Source organism: Rhinolophus ferrumequinum, chromosome 5 (genome assembly GCF_004115265.2).
Source record: "Rhinolophus ferrumequinum isolate MPI-CBG mRhiFer1 chromosome 5, mRhiFer1_v1.p, whole genome shotgun sequence".
Taxonomy (NCBI): Eukaryota; Metazoa; Chordata; class Mammalia; order Chiroptera; family Rhinolophidae; genus Rhinolophus; species Rhinolophus ferrumequinum.
In genome coordinates this window covers 35,796,380-35,808,396 of record NC_046288.1, presented here as the reverse complement: position 1 = coordinate 35,808,396, position 12,017 = coordinate 35,796,380, and the positions used below count along the sequence as shown (strand labels likewise).

Genomic DNA, 12,017 nt, shown 5'->3' with positions numbered 1-12,017 from the left:
GAATTGACATAAACTTGTGTGGTGTTTTAACAAATTAATTAAACAAGGTGGTCATTAGACTAAGGTGACACTAATGCTGGGGTGGTCTAGACAAGCAAACCAAAATCTAAGCGTGTAAATGCCTCAGGGTTGTGAAACCAAAACGCTAAGGACAACCAATCACAGTCAACTCGGCTTTAAGCTACAGCAAATCAAATAATCTCCTTTCTTTGCTTATACACCTTCTCTATATAAGCTGTTCCCTTGGTTCTATCAGCAGAGTGCTCCTAATCTAACCACTTCTGGTTTGGCACTGCCCAATTCAAATCAATTTTTGCTCAGATACACTCTTAAAATGTTTAATATGCCTCAGTTCATCTTTTAACAATGGTCAGTCAAAATTGGTCACATTTACTTTTCTCAGTATTTCTTGCTTAGTAGCCACTAATGATTAAGGGCCAGTGAGTGGTAAAAGCATCCTTCTCTACAACTCACTACCAAAATATGTGAAAAACAAAGTTAGCTTCACAATGAATTCTTCCAGATGTATAAACATTTATAGCAAGAAGGCACAAATCCAGTTCTGTAAACTAGATGAAGTCCTCACTTGCCCTTGGGCTCTCCAACAAGAGCATCATATTAAAAATGGATTCAGAGACAAACACAGCATTCTAGGGGCAGGATTGGCTGATCTCAGTGTCGTTAAAATAGGCAGTGGCTCTTCCTTTAAGTGGTGGGGTAAAGGATTGAAGGAAAGTCTACAAATCTGTATTAATCCAAAGGGATTAAGCTGTGCCCCCTGCAACTAATTTTTCTACCCTAGCAGTGCAGAAGTGATGGTACTTGGACAGTTTCTACCCAACCCACCTATCTTGAAAGTTACTATTTCATCAATGAAAAATTAAGGCTCACATTACTCATCCTAGTTAACATAGTTTACCATCTCATTTAATCCATACAGCAACTCTCGGTACATTTTACCATTGCCCCCAATTTATATATGAGAAAACTGAGGTTTGGAGCTATTAATACCTTCCTCCATGGATAGCCTGTTAAGAAGTGGTGAAATCAAGATTCTAACTTAGCTATTCTAGGCCCAAATACCTGCTCTTAACCACTACTCAACGTTTCTATTAATATGTTTAACAAACACTCCAGGCCCCTCCCCCTGGAGATTTGAAACCGAGGGTCCTTATGACTTTGATTATATTTAGTTTTAAATCCTAGGTCTAGAAATCATCTCTCTCTCTCTCTCTCTCTCTCTCTCTCTCTCTCTCTCTCTGTCTCTCTCTCTCTCTCTCCCTCCCTTAGAGACCTAGCCTTTTCCCTGAAAATTACCAACTCCTGTCACCAACTCCCAAGGCAGCAGAAGATACCGTGTTTCCCCAAAAATAAGACCTAGCCGGACCATCAGCTCTATTGTGCCTTTTGAAGCAAAAATTAATATAAGACCTGGTCCTATTTTACTATAAGACTGGGTATAATATAATATAATATAATATAATATAATATAATATAATATAATATAATATAAAATACCGGGTATAATATAATATTATATAATATTATATATACTGGGTCTTATATTTTTTGTTCCAAAAGACGCATTAGAGATGATAGTTCAGCTAGGTCTTATTTCCGGGGAAACAGGGTAATAGCCCAGACATGACTGATGGTCACAGGGTCTGAACCTCTGCAGGCTAAAGATAACATCTTGACCTAAATTATGTTTTAGTTCCTGAGCCCTAAGGTAGAACCACCCCCTGGCTACTTTGCCATGAGACCAGACAAAGAGGGACTCTGGAACAGACCTCAGAACTGTCCTCAAGGCCTGAGGAAACGATGCGTTACTTCCCTCACCTCCAACCAGTGAGCTCCCAACACGACCCCGAACCCCTAGCCCATGGTGACTTGTGATTTTGCGCTATAGAACCTGTAATCTACACACCATCGGGGTTTTGAGCATTAGCTTCCCGTTCTTCTGGATGGCACCATTCATCAGTAAAATAGCCAATATTTCTCCACTGCAATTCTCGGTGTTTAGTGTTTGGCTCTGCTAGAGCCCAGTGGACAAACTCTTTCTGTTCTGTAACAGATTCTGACTCAGCAGGCATGGAGGACCCAAAAATCTACTTTAGCAAGTACCCTCCCAGAAGATTCTTGTGAACAGGTAAGTCTGGGAAATCCACCCTATGCTATGCTCAATCTCTGAGAATTCTGATTTATATAACCTAACTTCTAACATATATGTAAACTAAATTTACATATTCTAGCTTTTAGATTCACTTATTTTCCCCCCTAGGAGGATGAAGAACAGCAGATACTCTTTCATCTTTGTATATTGTCCACCTTTTAGGAAATTGTTAGGGAACTCCACATCCCAATATAAAGAAAATATCCAGAGCCTTCCAAAAAAACATACAAAATAAAATATAAAGGTCATATTTAAAAAAAAAAAAAAAAACAAAAAAAAAACTCCAGTAAATAGAAATAAGATTAACATTGGCTTTCCTTTCCTAAATCCCTTTTAAAAATAACTGAAATAATCTGTATTAAACAAGCACTGAATATGTTCAGGTAAATAAATGTGGAAACAGTCAACATGTTAAATGTCAGAATAATGTTTCTAAAAAGTCAAACTAAAAACTCTAGGAGCTCTTGTTAAACTATCTTTGGTGCTGCTGTAGGGGAGGAAGAATAATTTTTCCTCAACCCCTCCAGAGTCTTGGCTGAGATCATCCCCCCTCCCCCACCCCCACCCCCACACTCTGTAATAAAAAACAGATTAACAGGAGAAAACAAATACAGTTGAGTATCACAGATACTTCCTGGATAGGAGGGAGAGACCCAGGAAAACTCAGTAACTCCCAGAAATGGCCTAAGCCACTGCATTAAACACCTTTTCAAGCTAAAGACAAAAGAATATGTTGGGATGGAGATGTCAGTGATGGGAGGTTATCAGGCAAGCACAGCAAATGCGGGTCCAGTTGTTGTACAGACCTAGGTCATTCATTGCCTCCTCCACTGATAAGAGTTTCTACAGATTTAATTCTCCTCCTCTTCTGGTTACAGAGAGAGAGAGACACCCATACAATGGAGATTTCCCTTACAAATGGAAATGTACCTTACAAAACGGTCCCTCTGGGAGGTTTTCAGAGCTTTGCCTATCTCTGCTGTTTCTTAAAAAGTAACCAGTTTGTGGCCGCCAGATGGCTCAGTTGGTTAGAGTGGGAGCTCTCAACAGCAACGTTGTGGGTTCAATTCCCTCCATGGGCTGGTGGACTATGCCCCCGGCAACTAAAGATTGAAAACAGCGACTGGACTTGGAGCTGAGCTGTGCCCTCCACAACCAGATTGAAGGACAACGACTTGGAGCTGATGGGCCCTGGAGAAACACACTGTTCCCCAAAATTCCCCAATAAAATGTATTTAAAAAAAAAAAAGTAACCAGTTCAAGATAATCCTTATGCCAAAGAGGAATATTTTGGGGGTGGCAAATTCTACTCCCCTTCATTGGTCAATTTTATTAAATATACTGATGCTATAACATTTTTAATATATATAGCTGTTGACTAAATGATCTTTTTCCATGTGTTTAGAGAAAAATCCAACTTAATCTATAAATTTATAAACAGGAAGCATTGCTACTGAGATCAGCTTTCAGTGAGCTTGTTTACCAGACTTTTTCACTTTAACCTAAGACTGCTATTTTTACACAACACTATAATCATTCCCCAGTGTCAAATCACTCCCCAGGCCATTCAGTGGCTTAATTGGCAACACCACCCTTTTACTAACAAGTCCACAATAAAGGAAATGTTTCTAAACAGTGAATATGGAACAAGGTAACATGTGATTAAAATTCAATACATTATCTCTTTCAAATTTTATTACTACAGGTGCAGAACACAACTGTTCAGAGGCTTACTAAGGGTAAGGTTCCTTTCCTTGAAGACCATTCTATTTATACACCTGTGTTTACAAAGATTCTAAATGAAAAGACCTAGGAACAGACACTGTAACAAGAAATAACACTAAACATTATCTTCACAGAAGCCTGAATCAGTCCTTTCCCAAGGAAAGGAAGGGATGAGAAAAATCCATGATCTAGTAAAGGTATCCCCAAATATACCTTGCTCTCAGAAATTTATGTGTAGTAATAAATGTATTAATTAGAAAGGAAAAATATTTTTTATCATAACCCAATGAAGAAATAGTTACCAGGAGCAAGCAGTAAGAATTTGCTCCATGTTGATAAAGACGAATTGGAACTTTAAATAATCAGCTGGAAAGGTCTCTACGTAAGAGGAACTCAGGCTTAGGGAAGTTCTCGCACTCTATGTAATCACTAGAACTCTACACAGGAAAACCCTACAGGAAGAACTCTATGTTTATAATAGAACTCTGTGATTCTAACTTCCCCTTCCCTTAACTTCCTTTTCCCTTCTATAAATAACCCTCCATCTTGGCACAGAGGCCAGAGTGTCATGTGGCTTGCCATGTCTGCATGCACTGGGTTGCAACCCGTTCTTTTTCCCTAAATCCATTTTGGTGATGAAACACCTAGTCAATATTATTTTTCAGTCGACAGTGTCATTTGTTACACAGTTATCCCTTTCAATTCAGCAGGTATGTATTAAACATCTATTATTCATTCAACAAACTTTTATTGAGAGCCTACCACATGTGTTGGGTATACAGTGTGGAAAAAAAAATGTGAGAAATTATGGACTTGACTTTGCAAGACATAAAAAAATGATTAATAAATAGGTATACTAAGTACAGCTTACAATCCAATTACTATTATAAAGCATACTATACACTGGCTATCCAGAATAATACAAAGTGCTACAAAAATTCAAAGACAAGGAAAGAGGTACATTGAGACAGTAAAGACTTGTAGAATGTCTTTCCAATGCCTGACACTATTCTACGTCAACAGATTTGTTTAAATCTTTTTTTTTTAATTTAGAAATTTAAACACGCAAAGAATGAGAGCAGTATATTAAGTCCCCCAACCACCCAGCACCCAGGGTCCACAATTATCAATGTTTTTGTAAATCATTTTACCTATCATCTCTCATTTTTCTCTGTCCCTCAAATATTTTAAGGGAAATCCCACACATCTTGTGATTTCATACTTTTCTAACAGATAAATACTTAAAACACATGTGCAAACGTATACATATAATACTGTTCTCACACAATTTGTTACGAAATTTAAATTCTTAAAAACAAGTTAAAATAAAATTCCTTTTTACCATATAATCCTATCTTCTTGCTACCGTTATTTACCTACTTAATTTAATGTCATGTTCTACATGGACTTTGTTGTAGAATTTAGTTTACTTTGAAGTTTCTCAAAACCCTTTTCAGTTGTTATGTGATTGTGACTGTTGAAACAAGGATGTCACAGATTCGGCAGAGATTTCCAAATGGTTTCATTTTGTTTAGTTCTACAGTGGAAGGGAGGGCATTCCTTCCCATACATTAACCGCCTCTTTAAGTGTCCATGGCCATACCGTGTTTTGAATAGCTTGTAAGTCCTCAGACCACTAAAGGGGTATTGTCATCGACAGGTAGATGGGAGCCAAACAGTCTCTAGGAAACAGATGGCACAATTCTTTCTGGACCAAGTGTTGATTCTCAATGGGCTGCCTCCAGTGTGTGCAGGGCCGCTGTCTATATAAACTATTTGATGAAATAATGCATTTAAAAAACTCATATCTAGAGACTGATGACAATTCAGTATAATGGTTAGAGAACAGGTATTTAAGTGTTTTTTTTTTTATTGTCCAGTGAATGCATGCAATGATTTGTCCTAATGTCTAGGTAACAGCTCTTCTTAAACAGGTCCAGGAACTATCTCTTCATTTTCTTTATCATCAAGTGTGCTATTCTTGGTTAATTTCCTACCCCTTTCATCAAGGAAAAAGTACCAATGCTATGAGAATGCATAATGCCATGTCATGGTTCTTTGGAACTTGTTTGTATTGAAACACTACAAAATGCCTCTGCACTTCTCTAATACCAGTTCTTTCATGCTGAGTTCATCATTTCTTAGGAAGATGCCTCATCCCTGGTGCCACCCATGAATGCCGGTGTGCAATGGCTCTCAAAGGATGACACTGTGCTGTATTGATAACCACAAAAGCAAGTCTCACCCAAAGCACACAGGAAAGTGAGATATAATTGACATACAGACTTATAAAAGTTTAAGGTATACAGTACAATGGCTTGACTTATATATATTGTGAAATGATTACCATAATAAGTTTAGTTACCATCCATCATCTCATATAGACACAAAAAAAGGAAAACGAGAAAATGGTTTTGTTTTCCTTGTGATGAGAAGTCTTAGGATTTACTTTCTTACTAACTTTCAAATACACTATACAGCAGTGTTAACTATAGTCATCATGTTGTACATTACATCCCCAGTACTTATTTATCTTACAACTGGAAGCCTGTATCTTTGACCACCTTCCTTCAATTTCCCCTCTCCCTACACCCCCATCTCTAGTAACACAAATCTGATCCCTTTTTCTATGAGTTTGTTTTCTTTTTTTACATTCCACATGTAAGTGAGATCACACAGTATTTGGTCTTTGTCTGATTTATTTCACTTAGCATAATGCCATCAAGGTCCACCCACGTTGTCATTAATGGCAGGATTTCCTTTTTTTTTATTGCTCAACAATATTCTACTGTATCTTGTTGGGGCCCAGGGCAAACCACCCCCAAATATCCCACAATGGCATACTGTTAATTGAATTAAGTTACTTGACAAACAGCCAGTATTAGAAGGGCACGTTAACCTTCCCTTGTCTCCTGGAGTACAGGAAATAAATCTCCACTCTACAAGGTGCCCTGATACATCCTTATCACTAGAACCGAGAGATCCAGGGCCCAAGAGCTTATATAAACAAACCTTGTTGTCTCTTTCTTAATTTACTACTCAAGACCAAACTTTGTTTAGATTCCTCACTAATGAATACCCAAATCTTGCTTAGATTCCTTTCTAATGAGCACAAAATTTTTCTTTGTCCTGTCAATTCTTCACAAATTTATTGTTTCCTCATACAAAAAAAGTATAAAATGCTGGCTGACTAGTTCTTCATTTCTGACCATTATTTGTGATTCTCCTGTGTGCACGTATTAATTGTTTTTTCTCCTGTTAATTTAATCTGTGTTGATTTTATTATTAGTCCAGCCAGAAGAACTTAAGAAGTGTGTGCGGAAAATCCTCCCCTCTTTCTGACAATATGCATGTACCACTTTTCTTTATCCATTCATTTGTTGATAAACATTTAGGTTGGTTCTCCATCTTGCCTATTGTAAATAACACTGCATTGAACAGGGGGGTACAGATATATCTCTTTGACATAAGTGTTTTTGTTTCCTTTGGATATATTCCCAGAAGTAGAACTGGTGGATCATATGGTAGTTCTATCTTTAATGTTTTGAGGAACTGCCATATTGTTTTCCATAGTGGCCATACCAATTTCCAATCTCAACAACAGTACACAAGGGTTCCCCTTTCTCCACATCCTCACTGACATTTGTTATTTCTTGTCTTTTTGATGATAGCCATCCTAACAGGCATGAGGTAGCATCTCACGGTGGCTTTGATTTGCATCTCCCTAATGATTGGTGATGTTGAGTATCTTTTCATGTTCTGTTGGCCATTCACATCCCATTTTGGAAAAATGTCTATTCAGATCCTTTGTCCAATTTGTCACTAGATTATTTGCTCTTTGCTATTGAGTTATATGAGTTCTTCATATATTTCGGATATTAACCCTGTATCAGATACATGATTTGCAAGTATTTCTCCCCATTCCACAGGTTGCCTTTTCATTTTGATAACCGTTTCTTTTGCTCCCTTAGAAGCTTTTCAGTTGCATGTAGTCCCACTTGTTTATTTTTATTTTATTTTTTCACTCGTGCTTTAGTTTTCATATCCAAAAATCATTGTGCAGACCTCAAGGGGGTTTTTTCCTGTTTTCTCCTACGAGTTTTATGGTTTCTGGTCTTACATTTAAGTCTTTAATCATCTGAGTTCATTTTTTGTGAGTGGTGTAAGATCAGTCTAGTTTCATTTTTTGCACGTGAATATCCAATTTTCCCAGCACCATTTATGGAAGAAACTATCATTTCTCCATTGGGTATTCTTGGCTCCCTCGTCAAATATTAGTTTACCATATAGTACTTCTTAAAATAATGTTTTCAAGAAGGGCACATAAGTAAAAATGCTTTCCAAACTTCAGCATATGTGCATATTTACATTGTTCTTTACATATAGATGGGAATTTGGGTTTTGCAGAAATGACTGTGAGGACTAACTTATATAGATTTTCATGTAAAAAAACTATTTTTTCTGCCTGGATACTTGTATTGTATGTGTATACTGTACAAACATATCGATCATCTACTAATACTTTATTCTACTTAATTATCTACATGGCCAGGCCAGGACTGGCTTCCTGAAGACTATATCTTACTCATCATTTAATCCATGCTACTCAGTCCTGGCCCAGGATACTTCCTCAATAATAACTGGCAGAATAATTAAGTTAATTCTATTTAAGGACAAAACAACAGGATGAGGAAAAGCAGGAAGTTGAAACGTGTAAGACCCTGCAAAACATCTCATTTATATGGAACTTAGGAACCATGTGTGAACATCCTGGGAGATGCAGTTAAAGATGCAGCTCGCTACCATGTTGTGGATGGCTGAGCTGATTTTTTTTTTTTTTTTAATTTGGGTAGCATCAGAAAAAAGAATGCTTTTTAGATTAGTAAGTGGAAAAACTATTTATTTCCTAAACTATAGAGGCCTGTTTCCCATCAGGTATGTAATACCAAAAACTTTATAGGACACTGCGTCATAGTGGAAAGTTATGAGACAGACTTAGTGCAATGAGAGTGTCATTCCAAAGTCATTCATTGCATTATCTGTTTCCTCAAGCCTTGGCCAGATTTAAGCAATGTAGCATTTTTCACTCTCTTTTAGTATTTAGGTAACAAATAACATGCTCTTTCATAACTTCATACCAGCCGTTAGGGTTATTGACTTCACATTTTTGTATTTCATCTTATTAAGATGGGCGGGGGCTGGTGATGTGGAGAACCAACCTTGACATTCACTTCTCCAAGTCTTACCAATGAATGGTCTTTTACCGAGCTATACCAAATGACTGTCTATTGCATGGAGCTTTGCTGACAACCATAATCTCTAAAATTAACTTACATATAGAAATTAATTTTACAAAGTCTTTCATATATAGTGACATTTTTTGAAATATCCGAATAAAGTAGAAGGATGAAGACTAATTAGAACAGTGGGTTTTTTGAAGTTGGTGTTTTGTTTTGTTTTGTTTTTGTGTAAAAGATACCTTAAAGAATTGGATAAAAACTACTGACTCACACACAACAAGATTTGAATATAATATCGTGGAGTTCCCAGACTATATAAAGTCCATCCATGGAGTTTCCCTCTTCAAGGAGTTTGGGAAACCCAGGTTCAAAACTTGATTTGCTCTGGGTGGTGAACACACAGTGTGATTTATGGATGATGTGATACAGAATTGCACAACTGAAATCTATGTAATTCTACTAACAATTGTCACCCCAATAAATTAAAAATAAATTAAAAAAAAAAAAAACTTGATTTGGCCTACGTTGAATTGTTTTCTATAGCTTTTTTTTTCTTTTTTTTTCCTACTTATCTTTCTTATCGAAACGTAAGTAAGGGGAAGACAAGACAGAGGGAAATAAATATTCATGGGAATATAAGATAAATAATCAGTAAGTGCTAATTATTTAAAAAGCTGCTGTACCAAGACCACAAAATGTCATAAAGTACTAGATATATTGGTTTCCTAATTCTTCAACATAGAAATAAATTTAAATTTAAGCTGGTTTAAAATTTAGTTATTTATTCCACAAATGCTTATGACAATCTACAAAGTACCATGCTAGGGATTTTTGGGGAAGCAGTGGGACTAAAACATAATGTGTGTCCGCAAGGAGACTAAAATCTAATAGATATTCTAAAAGCCTTACATAAGTAAAGATAATGCAAAACTGAATGTGACTTGTCATTAGAAAAATATAGATAATACAGTATTTGTCATGAGCTCCCAGAGGAAATGCAAATTGGGCTATTAAGGTATATCAAGGACAGCTTCAAGAAGTGTTTCAGTGGGGCTTTGAATAATGGATAGGATTACACACGAGGAGATTAAGAAAGAGGTAATTTTAGTGAGAAGAACCAAGCTGTGCCTGGCACAGAGCAGGCTTCAACACATAGTTATTCACTAAATGAACAAACAAAGGAATATGAAAAGGCAAGGAGCAGGGCAGTCCAAGGCCCATGTGAGGCGAAGGGCGCAGTGGGTGAAGGGAAGCTGTTAAAGGGTTTTGAGTAGAGAGAAGCAAAACCAGAGAAGAAGGCAGAGCATAAAAATCTACGTTGAGAGCCATAGAACTCTGGGGCGCATCATAACCACTCCCTTGTGAAAACCTCCGTACATCCCAATGCTTCACCCTGCATCTTGGGTGGGAAGAACTGGAAACACTCTTATGTAATGGAATATGAAATACAATTGGATTTCAAATCGCCATCCAAATGTGAAATTAATCCTTCTGTAAATAGTAAAAATGACCTATTATCGTCAAAATGGGGGAGAAAAAAAAGAAAAAAACACTGACTACCGCCTAGAGGAAAAAATCACTACAGCATCAGAGCATTTATCCGCGGTACCCCGTCCCATGATGCGGCTATTTTACTGCTGATAAGCTGCTGTGATAGAACTCCTACCCGAGTGCTTCCCTTTTCCTTTTCCTAAATCCGCAGGCTTTAACATCTACAAATGGAAGCTTGTTATAAATTAATCTCCAAGTCAAAAATTATAACAGAATGATGTAATTTATAAAATATCTTTACACGTTATCTACTTTGGATAAAGTTTATGGAAAGATCTTAAAATGTCATGAAGAAACGTGCTATTTTTCTTTTATTTCTGATGGGCAAAAATGTATAGATTTACAATTTTATACAAATAAATAACTCTATCATTTACACCTATGGTGAGATTCTAATTATCTATGGCTTGTTTTTTAACATATTTTCAGCTACATGGCCTAAATTACAAACCTTCAAAGAAAGGACAGTAGGTAGTTTGTCAAAAACCTAACCCCCCCAAAAAAATAAATAAAATGAAAATAAAATCTGTATGAAGTAAATTACAATCAGAACATGGAGTCTTAACATATGCAACCAACCCACAATGTTAAATAGCCACATCAAATGGACCATCATGAAGACATCCCATAATTAAAATGTTTCTGACATAACTTTTTAATAACCCTTGGGTGTGAGGGTTCCTAAAACATGGGTATCAGCTGGTTTTCTGGCATTTATACTAATGACAATTAAGCTGCTTTCAGCAACTTTTGGAGAAAAGAATGTTTCTTCAAAAAGCCAACAGAGACACTCCACTGATGTGACGGCACTTTGGGGAAAGAAGCTGGTGTTTGCCGGCCCGGTTCCTAACACACAGTCCAGGTGACCCCTGGCCCCATCCTGCCGACTCCGCCCACCTTTTCACTCCCTCCTCTGGCAGGATGAGGCATCCAGGCCTGGATGAAGGAGTCCCTCCTGGCAACCATGGGAACGAGGCTATGCTAATCGTGGATATGGAGCCTGGGAAGAGGACAATGAGAGACTCCCCGAAAGTTTAAGAAACAAAGTAACTGCTATAAAGACTCTTTCCGTTGAGACAGACCATGAAGTTAAAAATCAAAATAAATTATTAGCTGAAATGGATTCAGTTGGATTCTACAGCTGGATTTCTAGGTAAAACTATGAAAAAACTGAAGATTTTATCTAGAGAGAGCCAGACAAAGCTGCTGTGCTCTATGATGCTATTTTCATTGTTTTGTCTTTTTTGTCATTTATTGGATTATTAAACTGAGGTGACAAGGAAGTGTGAGTTTGGAATTTGTTACAACTTAACGGCATGGAGTACCAC

At 37.1% G+C, this 12,017-nt stretch overlaps 1 protein-coding gene and 1 pseudogene across 1 annotated transcript in view; one reads left to right on the top strand and one right to left on the bottom strand.

Moving 5' to 3' along the window:
* CFAP299 (cilia and flagella associated protein 299) overlaps positions 1 to 12,017 on the bottom strand; it is a 521,988-nt gene that overhangs the window by 459,212 nt on the left and 50,759 nt on the right. The gene's annotated exons all lie outside the window — the stretch shown is intronic.
* LOC117022351 (BET1 homolog) lies at positions 11,611 to 11,965 on the top strand (annotated as a pseudogene).